Raw genomic sequence first — 14,835 nt, 5'->3', positions numbered from 1 at the left:
ACATTTTTATGAGAAATTCTGTTACAGATAATTCTTTCAACAGATTTCTTAATGATAATAAATAAAAGAAAATAATGAATTTGAACAGATTTTTTGTTTAAAAATAATAAAATTAAAACGTTCAATGCACATATAACTTATGAATAAGTAATAACTTGTGTTAAATTCTAATTCTTTAAAAAGGTAAGTTATTTTTATCAGTTACATTATAAGTTTTGCACCTCAACTTTAGTTAACATGCTCTTACTACATAAAAATAACGTATCAAAACAAATGTTTCACTACTCATAATGTATTGCCCGCTTATGAACATATTCTTCTACTGATTATTTTTTGAACATATTCTTAACATAAATAAAATAATTAAACAGACATTTATTTAAAAAAATAACAAGAGTAAAATTCATAATAGATGTAGGGATATATGTTTATTTATGTTAAATTTAGACTAATTTTTTAAACAAGTAATTCATTTAATCAATGACAATCAATTGATTATTGCATCGTTACGCACAATAATCAATACATGCTTTCGCTACATAAATAAAAATAATACACCAAAAAATTTACCAAGTGCTTCATTACCCATAATGTATTGTATGTTCATAAACCAGTTTTCATATCGATGATTCATTTAAAAGATGGTTTAACCATAATAAAAAAAAATTATTTTCAAGAGATTTTTTTTATTAAAAAATAACAAGAAGTTTCCTACATTTATAAATAATAAATGTGAAAATGCCTGTATTAAATCGAAAATAATTTTTTAAATAAAAGTTGCTGTAATTAATGACATTTTAACTATTGTATCTTTACTTAAATTAGCATGTTTTAACTATATAGGTAAATATAATCGAAAAATATCGATTATTTAATCGATATATGTAGCAAAATTTGCAAAATATTTAACTATTTTTAGTGCAATGTATGTTTATAAACCAATTTTCTTACCAATGAATCTTTGGAATGATTCCGTATCAAAAATAACAATATTTTTTTATTCTTTGAAAGAATTTTTTATTAATTTATTAAAAGACAACAAGAGGTAAAACATGCAATACACATATAATAGATATTTAAATACTGAAAATATATAAGCTTGTTCAAAAACAATACTAATTTTTTAAATAAAAACCTGTTCAAATTAATGTATTCTTATGTTAAAATGCTTTTATTACTTAAATAATAAAAATGTACAAAAAATATAAGAAATTATATGCTTCTTCTAAATTTTACTGGAGAGTTTTTAAAAAGAATACAATTTGTACCATATGAATTCCATGTATTATTTCAATTGTATTCTAAAAAGCAGTATCAAATACGTAGATTAATTCAGTGTCTAACAAAAAGCAGTTTCTATAAATTGACTAAATATTAGACTTGTTATAGTTATAGTTTATAAAACTGCTCTTCGAACAGATTTTCTTTAAATAACAAGAAGTACACTGTAAAAAGTTCCGGATCAAATTACTGTATAAAGTAACAGCACTTTGGGTGCATCATCTGTAAAATCTATTTTCACCGCAAAATATTATGCTGTAATTTTTACAGTAGTGTTTCTGCAATAAGAGTGATTCAATCACTTTGCAGTAATTATGACTGTACAAATTACGGTATATCAGATTTTTTTTGTTTCATAATATGCTCCTGTAAAAATGGATCTTACTGTAAAAAGTACTTGCACCTAAATGACGGTATTTTTTGTCGTAATTTGAACCAAAATTTTTTACAGTGTAAGAAACAATACAGATACTTTAATAATACAATTCTAACTTAAGTTAAAATGCTTCAACTACGTAGATAAAAGTAAATGTATAAAGAAATTTTCTAGCTATTTAATTACAATTAAAGCATTTTATGTTTATGAACCAATTTTCTTACCAGTTATTTTTCGAACAGAACACAATTTGTACCATAACAAATTCTTACATTATTTCAATAGTATTCTGGAATACTGCATGAACTAGCTTAATTCAATGTCCTGAAAAGGTATGTGCATTTACTGGCAAATGTGAACCCTAATTAATACCGCTCTCATTAATTCAAGAATGTTCGGTAGTAATCTAATCAAATGATTAGATAAAAATCCTCAAGATTTCTCTGGGTGGTTCAAGAAAAGTAATCTTGAACAATTTCCACAAAACAGTTCACAAACATTTTTACAACTACGGCCGTAACTATTTTTAAACTTGGAAAAATAAATATTTTTGTTGATAAACCTAACTCACGTTTTATTCTTCAAAACGTGAAGTTCACGATTTTCGAACAAAAACATTGAAAATTTTTCCAAGCTCAGTTATCAGTCAACAATTTCTGTCTAAGTTTATTCTTAAATTCACGTGAGAGGAAAGACGGGGTTCAAAAAAGTTAACACAGTCTATAACTAATAATTAAATAATAAATAATAATAATAATAATAATTTTTAATAATTAATATTAATCGATATAAATTTTTAATATAATAATAATAATGATAATTAATTCTTCTTATTATTAATAATAATTCAGAATTAAGAATTTTTATTGAAAATTAACAATAAAAATTATTAATAACTAATAACAATTGTTAATATGTAATAATTACCAATAAAAATAATTTGTCATAATAATTTGTTATAATAATTAGTAATAATAATTTGTCATAATAATTAATAAAAATCATAAAAATTAATAAGAATTATAATAATTTGTCATAACTATTAATAATAACTAATTAATTATAACCCGCTGTAATTAATTCGGGATATAGTGAAATCTAGATTGTAGTGAATGCTTTAGTGGCCTGCTGCTATTTAACCGAACTTTTATTTAACTAATTTTGTTTCCTGCCCTTATTGCGAAGAGTTGATAAATTGGTAGTTCATTTATAACAGACACAATTTTTTTTTCCAAATTATTTAAACAAATGATACAAAATTTTTGGTCTATGTGTTAAATTTAAAAGATGATTAAAAATTTTGATTAGAAATGAAATAAACCAAATTATAGTGTTTAAAATGAGATATTTCACTAATTTGAGCAATGCTGATTACTGAATAATTACTGATGCTGATTACTGAAATGAATAATGGTTCTAAGAACAGGCACATGAAAGCTCAAATTAGTTTCTAAGAAATTACAACTTCAAATTGCAACCTTCGTCAAAAATGATGGAAATCAAATAGTTAGATATCTAAAATATTCGTTGTTGGGATACAACGACTTCATCATATGGGAATATTTCAAACGTTATGTAACGTTCCGATTAAAAATTTCATAGGAAAATATTCCAAGAAACTTCGTTTTATTTAAATTCTGCATATTTAAGTAGTAAATGATTTTTAAAGCAAATTATTTACTATTGCAATCATTATTTCTAACAATACCACTCAAAATATTTTCATAGATTTCGGATACAGTGAACTATCGTTAATTGTGAACATATTGCTGTATCAATAGTTGGTTCACTATAGCGGGCATAGATGGTAGTACTTTTACTTTCGTTGCTTGTACCGCCGGTACAAGTAAAAAGTACGTACTTTTACTTGTACTTCGTTACTTTTTAATTTTAGTACTTTTACTTGCACTTTCGTTACTTTTTTAGGGAAAAAGTACAAGTATTTGTAACGGAAATATCGAATGAAATCGTTACTTTTTTCTAAAACTCGGTAAGCTTTCTAAAAAAAAAAAAAATTAAATTTAAAAAAAATGCTTATGTTTTTTTGATTTATAAAATTAATGTGCAATATATATGCATTCACAGCTAACTTCGTGTTTAAATACCTTCTGTTTCAACTTATACTGCACATTCAATTATTTTTTACTAGCTCAAAGATCACAAAGCTATCAGAAACCCCGTGTTTGCTTTGTTTATGTTTGTGCTTTTAAAACGCGTTTCTAAAGAGTAAAACAATTTTAAATCAATGGTAATTTAAATAAATAAAAATAATAAACTAAAAATTAAAATCAATAGATAAAATTTCTTTTTCGTGCAAATCCATAAAAAGTTTGATATTAAAATTATATTTGATTTCAAAATTATATTATACGATTATATTATAAAATTATATTATAATACACTTCTGAATTTAAAAATACAGTACACTCTCGATTATCCGTGAGCGGATTATCCGGTTTGCGGTTTATCCGTGCTCCTTTCGGAGTCACAAAATTTTTTTTAAAGAGAAACATTTTCAAGATTATCATGCATGTAAAATATATGTTGATATGAATAGAAATCTTGTCAAACCAGTCTCGCCATTTATTAACAGAATATGAATCTAATGTTTTTTATTGATAATAATCGCTGCAATAGTAAGTCATGAAGTTATAACACTTTTTGAAAGCAATATTCATTATTGGATGCCGTATATTAGCAGCATGGTCAAAGGTAAAATCGTCTACGTTATCACGATCGTGGAGAAAGATCATACCGCTTGATGAACAATCTTCTTCAGATATTGAAGAATATGATAACAGTATTTTTGAAAAAAGAAAAGAAATCGTAGGTTTAGAGATTCTTGATGAGGAAAATTTAGATGATTCGTTTCAAAGTGATGTATGTGAGCTTGACTTCCAGTATTTAACAGATGAGGAAATTGTTACTAACTGTGTTGTTAAATCAAATAGTGATGATAGTACTGATGCAGAAGTAGTAATAAATGAGGGAAATACAATTCCTGATTCTGCTGCTCTACAATCTGCGGAAACTTTATTAGATTGATTATATGGGAGAACGAGGATTTGATTACGGTGACATTACTACGGTAAGTAAAATATGTGTCAATATACGGCAAGAGAAGAACAAACAGCAGAAGCAAAGACGCATTACACATTTTTTTAAGCAGTAAATGTTAAATTCCTAGTTTGATTATATACAGCATGCAGTATATACAGCATACAGTAAGTAATTTCTATATTTTTTGTACTGATGTTCATTTTTTCTTTAATAAAATGGAGTTTTCGGATTATCCGTGATTTTCGATTGTCCGTGCGACCCGTCCCGGTGATTAACCCAGATAATCGGGAGTGCACTGTAAATAAATATCCATAACTTTCAAAATTAAAAATAATTAAATAAATAATAACAATTTTGCAAAAACATTTAAGAACATAAGAATATTATTCAATAAAATTTTACGTTACTTTGAATTTTCAATTTCCTAGAAATGTACTTTTAAATCGTTACTTTTTTTTGTTAGTACTTGTACTTTCACTTGTACTTTTTACTCGTTACTTTTTAAAATAAGAACTTTTTACTTTTTACTCGTTACTTTTTTTAAAAATACTTGTACTTTTACTCGTTACTTTTTAAAAGTAACGTTGCCATATATGATAGCGGGGTTCAACCATATTTAAAAATAGATGGAATTTATTTACTTGAATATCCTCATAAAATTATTATTTTAAAAAAAATCTTCAATCTTTAACTCATACTTAAGGTATTCTGAGAAAAAAAAGTATGTTAAAAATAACCTGAATGTCATACAATTTACCGTATTTCTGGCTCTATGGGAACACCCAAAAACACGGTAATTTTTATCGAAGTGCTTTGGTAATGATGTTGGCAAAATTAACAATAAAATATGGTTTAACAATATGTAAATGGGGTAAAATTTGGTAATTTTCTCTTGATATCTTAAAGCATTGCATAAAAAGCAATTTATTTGCAGTAGTAAGCATTATTATTTTGAAAACTGGATTTCTTGAAAACCGTTTCCATATGAACGAAAAAAATTGCTAAATAAATGGTTTAAATACCGTATATTATGGGTTTGTTTGTCTGTCTTTTTACCAGCAATGCCATTTCCATGCAGTAGAATAATTTTACTAGAATTTTTTTTTCTCCATATACATAAGTAGGTTAATAAGCGAAATCAGGACCAGCTTCCAATTTAATAGTTTAAGATAACCAGGACATTGGTTTTTCACAAAAAAACATTAAATGAATAAATAATAACAATAGCCAAGCGGTTCTCGTACTACACTGCTTTAAACTATTTAAACTTTATTAAATTATTCAACCTTCATTTATCTGAAACAAAAGTAATTACTTAAATCCCCTCTTAAATATTTATCAATAAAATACTGAAAGCGATCTTACTGAAAACAATTAATTATCTTCACGTGAACTATTAAGGTCATTATGAAGGTTAATCTACTCCAAGTTTTCTAGAACGTTCTATCTAAAATACAGTCGCACTAAGTATTGTATCTTTTACTTATTTTGACTAAAAGTGATAAACTTCCAAACATGAAGCTCAATATGTTGTTCTTTTTCAGTAGATTATTCAGAATTTGACGCAAACTGAAATATGCCAAGGTCTCTACGTTAGACAGCACTTCGTTCGTTATCTGACCATATTTCATTGTCATGTCAATTTCTAACCATATCGACGCGTGTAAGATTATAGGTACTAATAGAAGTATTTTTTTTTTTACTTTTTAATATGTTAAAAGCTTTATTATCAGTAATAATATTTTATTTTTAAAAATCATCGAAAAGTGTTACAATGAAATTAAACTATTTTTTAAGTAAAAGTCAACTGCATAAAGATAAATGATGTGAAAAGAGCTCAAATAACGTCAAAAACAGAGCTATATATGGAAATCTACACTGCAAAAACTGAGGTGTAATATCTCTCTGAATTTAGTGTTAAACAACCCTAAACAAAAAAGAAAGTTGAAGAAACACAGAAAAAACTTTGAATTGCAAGATATAAATATTTTAAGTCATTTTAAAGGATGCAATTTTACATGACAAAATAAAAATTTTGAGAGAAATCGGATGAATAGTTCCTGAGAAATGGAATTTTCAAAATATGGTTTTTTTAAAATATTCGATTTCTCAGGGACTATTTGATCGAGTTCGTTCAAATTTTGTATTTTGCCATTTAAAATTACATTCCTTAAAATGATGTGATGAGTCCAAAAAATTTTATACCTTACAATTCAAAATTTTTCGACTATTATTAAATAAAATAATAAAAAAATAAATATTGACTAAAAGTGATATTTTGCATGGAATTATCTTTGGATAAACTAATTTTATAATTGCTTGCAAAAAATTTTCAATTCGCTTAAAAAGTTCTCAAGATATGGCGAAATACGCAAAAAATTTAAATTTACATCATTGTCCAAATTTGGACCGTTCTCATGAACAAACTATGGAAAACATATTTTCAAGATTGCGGCTTCCCCAGACATTTTGGGGTCAGAAATCCGAATCCGTCAACAAAATAAAGGTGTGCTCGGGGGAATACGTTTTTTGGGTCTGATTCTGTAACTTAAAATATCGTCTGCACTAATTAATTAGTATATTTGAAGTCACCCACTTGATTCCTTAAGTTTGAGTTCTGGAGTGTGAAGATCCGATCATTCGATCAAAAGTTATTCAGGGTGGTAAATTTTTTCTATTTTGCGCACTGTACATCATCATACTAAAGTTTTTATAAGTATTTTTTTTTAAATTTTATTTAACTAAAGCACACACTTTTCAAAATTTATGATGCAAATTTTATAACATGATATCTGCTAATATATAAACCTTTCAACATGCTCATATACAAAATTTTCGACAGAGTATACAAGATAATGGACTATGTTTTCTACGGAAAATACGCCACTTATCAAAGTTTTGGTACTATTATTTAACAAACAACGTTGTCCGAAAACTAACATAAAGGGACTTTTTGGAAAAAGAAAAACATTGTTTGAATTACCTTGTCTATGAGTGTTTATCAAAACCGTCTCGTGAGTATTTACAAACATGTAACAGTTTTATCTAAAGAATAACACTTGATTATGCTGTTAAGACAGTAATTACAGTGATTAGAGTCATGCAATCTACGGCTGATTCTGATAGTTAGAACCTTTATCAATACTCATAAACAACTATACCAAAAACTTTTTTTTGTTATTATTAATGTCCATGACAATGCCCATGATTGTCATTACACCATTAATAATGAACTAATTAGAATTTTTTCTAATAACTACCACTTTTCATTTTTTTTTAAATCCTAGTCTGGATTAGAGATGAATTTGTTTCTAGGGTTAGAGTTGGGCAACAATCAGTCCTGGATCGGTTGAATAATTTCTGAATTCACACCAGAGGTCTGTTTAGCAGAAATTAGGGTTCGTTAACGGACCCTTCACAAAATATCTTTCCATAAAAACGGACCCTTCACAAAATAATTTATCGTTTAATCGGTCCCCTCACAAATTTGTTTATCTTCATTATTGTTTTGTTAATCGAATAAACCCTTCCCGGGGGGGGGGGAAACAAAGAAAGACAGTTCGAAACAAACTAAGTTTCTCTAAGTTTAAATTCCAAATGTAGTATTCTAAAAAAATATTTCTACTGTTACAAACATCGTGTGCACATTCTTACTGATATTAAATATTTTTTGCGCAAACAAACGATTGATCAATTTATATTTATTCATAAAATTAATTAATGGAATATTATGTAAATAAAAAAAATTTTCAAGCTATTTTTTAAATAAAATATTACGAAATTAAGAATTTTTTAAGTTAATTTAATGCATAACACATTAAAAGTGATATACTACTAAGTTGTGTTATTTAAAATATGTCAATTGAAATTATTAAAAATGTGAGTGATTTTGTTTCCATTATTCGTCCGAAATGAATATTCTATGTTGAGCAGTACAAGCTAAATACCAAATATTTATATGTTGCAACTCTAATTTAGTAGCAGCAATTGTTGAGCAAAATCTTGAATTTATTTACAATTCAAAAACCTTTTGAAAAGGTTTTCAGCAATTTTTGCAATGACAGAACCCTACTTGAACAAATTCACAAAAGCAGGACCCTTGTTGAAAGAATGCAACTTAACGCTTATTTTTTATTCATAAATTATGAGTAGTTTTTTCACAATTTCACAAAAACAGGATCTTTCACAAAATGTCTGAACAGACCCCTAAAAACAGTTTCTGAGTTATAGAACTTCAAAAAAGTCGACTTTCAATTTTTCTTTTCTCATAAAAAATATACACTTTGGACAAAGTTCGATTGAATTTTATATTTTGTTATTTGAAATATCATAGTTTAAAATTATACAAAATTTGCATATTAAACAGCCAAAAAAAATTTAGACTATTATTAAAAGAAACTTCAATGAATATTTATTAAAAATTATTTTTTCCATTAAACTAATTCTGGATAAACGAGTTTCATAAATAAGTGCAAGAACTTTTTTTTTTGAAGTGCGCAATTAGTTTTAGGAATACGACCGAAAATGGAAGTCATGAAAGTTTTCAAACTTTTGACCGCTTTCTTGATTTAATTAGTGAAACTATAATTAATTCTAGATAGTGAAATTTCTCGCATTAATGGTAAAAAATTCAAATTTGTCGAAAAAAATGCATGCATATTCAGAGAAGATTCAATTTTTGTCTGATTCCGTATTTTAATTAATATTTAGTACTAATTAATTAGAATATTTGCGATAAATCTATTAAACAATTAAGATAGCTTTATAGTACGTTAAAATCTAGTCATTAGATAAAAAATTGTTCGACTATTTTCTGCTAGTCTCTCTACACTCAACTGCAGCTTGAACAGTGCTATCTCCGCTGTCTCTAATACAAGAGATCAATCCATACAAATAAGTAGATAGCAAATTATGCTAATTAAATGGATAACCAATTATGTTTATTAATGTTGAAGAAAACAATAACTATTTTCATCTTTGAAACAATACAATTGATTTTCTGATAACGCATGATAGCATCTGATAACACATTTTAACTACGCTACTGACGATTGAAGTCATCGCATGACTAGGTAAAATTAAAAATGGCGATTGATAGATGCTTTTTTTGTATTAATTTTAAAAAAAACAGATGTGTTGTAAACGTGATATTTAATTATGACGTAAGCCAATCTGCATTCTTTTAGTTATTCCTTTGATAAGTAAATTCTTCCTTTGTAGAAGCATATGATAGCACTTAGATAGCTTATAGCGTATGAAGACTCAAAATCAAAGATATAGGAAAAATAAAAACAATACTAGGAGGCTCCGCCCCCTGCTCGCTAACGCTCGCAAACCCCCGAGAATTGCTACGCAATCTTATGTGGTTCACGCCTTGAACCATGGCTCGCTGCGCTCGCTCGCCAATGAACACAATGTTCTAGCACAAAGACATAATATATTATCATCAAAGACATAGTATTTTATCATCAAAGACATAGTATTGTACTTATGTAGAAGAATTCTACCAATGTTCTTATTGGNCGTGATATTTAATTATGACGTAAACCAATCTGAATTCTTTTAGTTATTCCTTTGATAAGTAAATTCTTCCTTTGTACAAGCATATGATAGCACTTAGATAGCGCGTATGAAGACTCAAAATCAAAGATATAGGAAAAATAAATACAATATTGTTCAAAACAAAATTTAAAAAAAAGAAAGCTCATTTTCATCACTACAAAAATGTTAGTGTATCCTAAGAAGAGAGTCTTAACAAAATGTAAGTGAACAAAATGTTAATGTTAACTTAACAAAATGCTTGTGTATCTTCGTTTGAGAACGAAGAATTTTAATCCGAGTCCTCGCTTCGAGCCTGATACGTAATAATCTAATACGTAAGATTATTAACAGCCTGAGTCTGAGATTTATGTCTGTTCAAAGGCAAATTTTGCTATCTCAACAACCAAATTTTGCTATTTGTCTCTGGTGCCTTAACAAGGGAATTATCCTAAACAAGAGAAAAATAATTTTTATCATAATTAATTAAAAAAATTACATTTTTTATACTTAATAACTGTATCAAGCTTTTGTTTAAAAGTAGTGAAAAGGTTTATGAAAATTTCATAACGGTTCCCGAACTGTTTTTCAATAATTTCGAAGACTCAAAATCAAAGATATAGGAAATAAATTCAATATTGTTCAAAACAAAATTTAAAAAAAAGAAAGCTCATCTTCATCACTACAAAAATGTTTGTGTATCTTAACGAGAGAGTCTTAACAAATGTAAGTGAACAAAATGTTAATGTTAACTTAACAAAATGCTAGAGTATCTTCGCTTGAGAACGGAGAATTTTAATCCGAGTCCTCGCTTCGATTCTGAGATACGTAAGATTATTAAGAGGCTGATTCTGGGATTTATGTCTGATAAAAGCCAAATTTTGCTATCTCAACAACCAAATTTTACTATCTGTTTTTGGTGCCTAAACAAGGGAATTAGCCTAAACAAGGGGAAAATAATTTTTATCACAATTAGTTAGAAAAACTAAATTTTTTATACTTAATAACTATACCAAACGTTTGTTTAAAAGTAGTAAAAAGGTTTATGAAAATTTCATAAAGGGTCCCGAATTTTTTTTCAATAATCAAACCGGAGACCGCGATTATCTTAAGGCTGTTTTTCGAAGGATCCGCTGTAATAGGAAATGATGCTATTTTGCGAATAATTTGCAGAATCGAATATGAAAGATAGTATTTAAGAAGGTTCTGGAATCGAAACACAATGAAAGCAAAATACACAAAGTCATTTTCAATGTAAGAAATTCGAGAAAAAATTACAGTATTAAGTACCGCCGGCACTTTGGGTGAATCATATGTAAAATCCTTTTTACCGTAAAATATTATACCGCAATTTTACAGTAATATTTATTTAGATAGTATGATTTTAAAGTAATAATCACTGTAAAAATTACATTATATTAGACTTTTTGTTCCGTAACATATTCCTATAATAACTGACTCTAAGTATCCGCACCCTGAGTGCTGGTCCTTTTTACCGTAATTTGATCCAGAATTTACAGTGCTGTTGCCTACATGAAAATTATGGTATATGGGTGATTCTTTGGAAACATGACAATTCGGAAAAAAAAATTCTTCAAATTTAAAGTCCTCAAAATAATCTAAATTTTTTTTGTATATTTATTTAGTTACATTTATTAATATCTTACAGATAGCAGTGTAGTTTATTGACATTTGTTTAAGAAAAAAATTAAAATAGGAATTCACCAAATTTTGAATGCTTGGAAAATGACATATTAAGTTAGAAGTTAAGAAAACAGTCGTTTTAAGCTAAGAGTAAGTAACTCAACTTAAGAAACTCAAAAAGACAAGGTTGAAAAGTTAATTTTAACTTTTCATGTAAATAAATTCCAAAAATAATTATTGTGAACAATTTGAACATACAGTTTCTTCTCAGCTTCTCGTTCTTTTTTCTCAGTTTTTTTTTTCCTTGATTGCTTTTATGCCCCATGTTTTATAATAACCTAATCATTTCAAATCATTTTGTTTTACAGCTTTATTACATTCTTTAATTTATACACCCAAGTCAATTTTAAGGACTATGACAGAATTAAATTGTACAGTGATGTTCTTAGCTTATCCTTTATATTTTAACTATCTGTGTTCTGAAAAAAAATAACCTAAAGCGTTTGTGTTATATGGATCATGAATTGTTTAAATTAATTCTTTTATCCACTGTTAAAAGAATCAAAAATGTTTTTATTGTTGATATGTACTGAATAAAATTGTGTATAATAATCAATTATTAAATAAATCAATAATTTTGATTACATACAAGCATATTACAATCTTAGGTTAATATTTGCTTTCCCTCTTTACATTATACTGTTTAAACAAATTTCTGGTAACTGATGGCATTCATAAGCAGGAAAATGACAGTCAGGATAATGACAATTTGCCATTTTACAGCATTTAACTTTACTTATTATTCACTTATCATGTTCAGTACTTAACTTTACTTATTAATTTATCTTTTTAAATGTTCAGTTCAATTACAACAAAAATTAACCTTTTTTTTAAAGCAAAATTATAATTTCATTACGACTGATCATCGCTTATTTCGTGATAGGCTCCGTGTTGTCCTTCAGCCGTTGCCCTTTCATACCTTGACCCCGGTCTTGAAGACCAAACAAGGAATTAACTATAACGTGACAGGGAATAAACAAATATAACGAATAAATCATGAATTTATAAGGAAGATGTGATTAATAAATAAATGAATAGGACAGGAAGACGTAGAATATTTTCAAATTAGCGTAAAATTTCCAATTTAGATTTTTTGACGTTTTAAATGTTAAATTAAAATTGTACTTTTACGGAATACAAATTTTAAAAATAAATGAAAAATATTTTTTTTCAATTAAAAATTTTTGAACATAAATGTAAGATTAGCAACAAATTACATGCAAATTACACCACTTGTCTCTCTAATCCGACCTTTTAATCTCAATATTGACAAAACTAGACGGATAACAATAAAAACGAGACATAGTTTGACACCACGACGCAATAAATTCGACAACAGAAATATTTCTACTTAACTAATAGACCAAAGAGAAGGATTTCACGTGGGAAAAAATGTTCGTTACTTACTGACTTTCTTGTGAAAATATTTCAAAAGTAGATGAATAAAAAAAAAAAATTTAATAATTAATCAATATCTGTTATCTCTTCGGTAATTAGTCGTCCATGTGACTACAAAAAACTCAATTCTAGGGCATTGTTATTGCGGTTGGGTCACCTGTTTCAAGTATCGGCGCGTTTTTAAACAAAGACTTCTTAATGCCATCTGTTTTGTTGTTTCTCAGAGAGAAACCATCTGCGTTGCCATCCGGTGTTGATAAAAATTGCCCTTGATATCTACTTTATTTTTTTTTCTTTATTGAAGGACATAAATGAGACATTTATGAAAGCAAAAAAAATATTAAACAGGAATATATCAGAAAGTAGAATCTGAATCAAATCAGAGGTTTGAGGGACATGAGTCATTTAGAACATTGCACTTATTCGATTTACTTGTAAAATTCTAAAATATTTAACGCAGAACGCAAGCCAAAAAAATTAGTTTTATGGAATGTTCAATTTAAATACTTCTCCTATAGTAGCTTTTTAAATTTGAGAAAGGTTTATTTTTAATTAGCATTAGCACTTATTTTCTTACATCAAAAATTTTATTCTGATTTTTGAAAGTTATTTGTTAATAAATTAAAATTCTTTTAAAAAATGTGGAAATATCACTGTGATTTAACATAACTTTTATTGCCACATTCTGGTTTAATTAACTCGGGTGCACAGCCTCCGTTTTTTATTTTTTTTTCCTATTTTGCCACTTAGTTTGTATTTTTTTATTTTCTTACCTTTTGCGTTTTTATTTTTACACATTAAAATGTAGTGTATATGTATAGGATGAAATGTAGGTAATTTTACGTTAGAAAAAAGGACTTAAACTTGTTTTGCTTACAAACACTGAAAATTGTGTATATATGAAAAAATTCTATTATTTATTCGTACCAAATGTAAATGGATGGAGAGAGCAAGAAGCATGGTAAACTTTTTCGTGTTTTAAAATTAAACTAAAGAGTGGAACCTCCTTAGTTTAATTTTAAAGCAAAAACAGAAATGTTTATTGCTTACAAGGGATAAAGCGCTCGCTTCCCAACCCCGGCTCGAATGCCAGGTCGATAAGATGGATGCCAGGTCGATGCCTGGTCGATAAGAATTCAACTCTGGACTACAGCCTGTAAAATATCCTGAGTGATAGGCGGATTATGCGTTAGAATCTCATTGCCGTTGGGGTAACTGTGGGAGGTTTTGGTGTGTTTCCTCTAAATGTATAGTGCGGCTCTCAGGAGAACTCCTCCAGACATATGTCTCGCGTTGCGGCTGGTACTATGGTTACGAGGAAATGTCGCTTCGAATAGGGGTGTGGGGTGAATAGTTTTGTCTTAATTTTAGCGTAGGTTGTCTTGAGTAAACCAATCGACACCTTCTTTCGTCCATTTCACTCCCAATAGAAATGTGCTCTCCCTTGTTACCATAGCAGCAGACAGCCCCAGAATTTC

At 27.7% G+C, this 14,835-nt stretch overlaps 1 protein-coding gene across 2 annotated transcripts in view; it reads right to left on the bottom strand.

Moving 5' to 3' along the window:
* Nucleotides 1-14,835, bottom strand: part of LOC107436851 (alpha-tocopherol transfer protein-like) — a 125,641-nt gene that overhangs the window by 95,241 nt on the left and 15,565 nt on the right. The window contains exon 1 of one of the 2 annotated variants that reach the window (XM_071185267.1): nucleotides 13,367-13,507. The exons of the other annotated variant lie outside the window; for it this stretch is intronic. The gene's annotated coding sequence lies outside the window, so the exon portion shown is untranslated. Of the gene's footprint in view, nucleotides 1-13,366; nucleotides 13,508-14,835 lie in introns of those variants that run through there. 2 annotated transcript variants of the gene reach the window in all.

Source organism: Parasteatoda tepidariorum, chromosome 9 (genome assembly GCF_043381705.1).
Source record: "Parasteatoda tepidariorum isolate YZ-2023 chromosome 9, CAS_Ptep_4.0, whole genome shotgun sequence".
Lineage (NCBI taxonomy): Eukaryota > Metazoa > Arthropoda > Arachnida > Araneae > Theridiidae > Parasteatoda > Parasteatoda tepidariorum.
The sequence above is the reverse complement of the archived record's forward strand: the minus strand, read 5'-3'. Positions and strand labels throughout refer to the sequence as shown.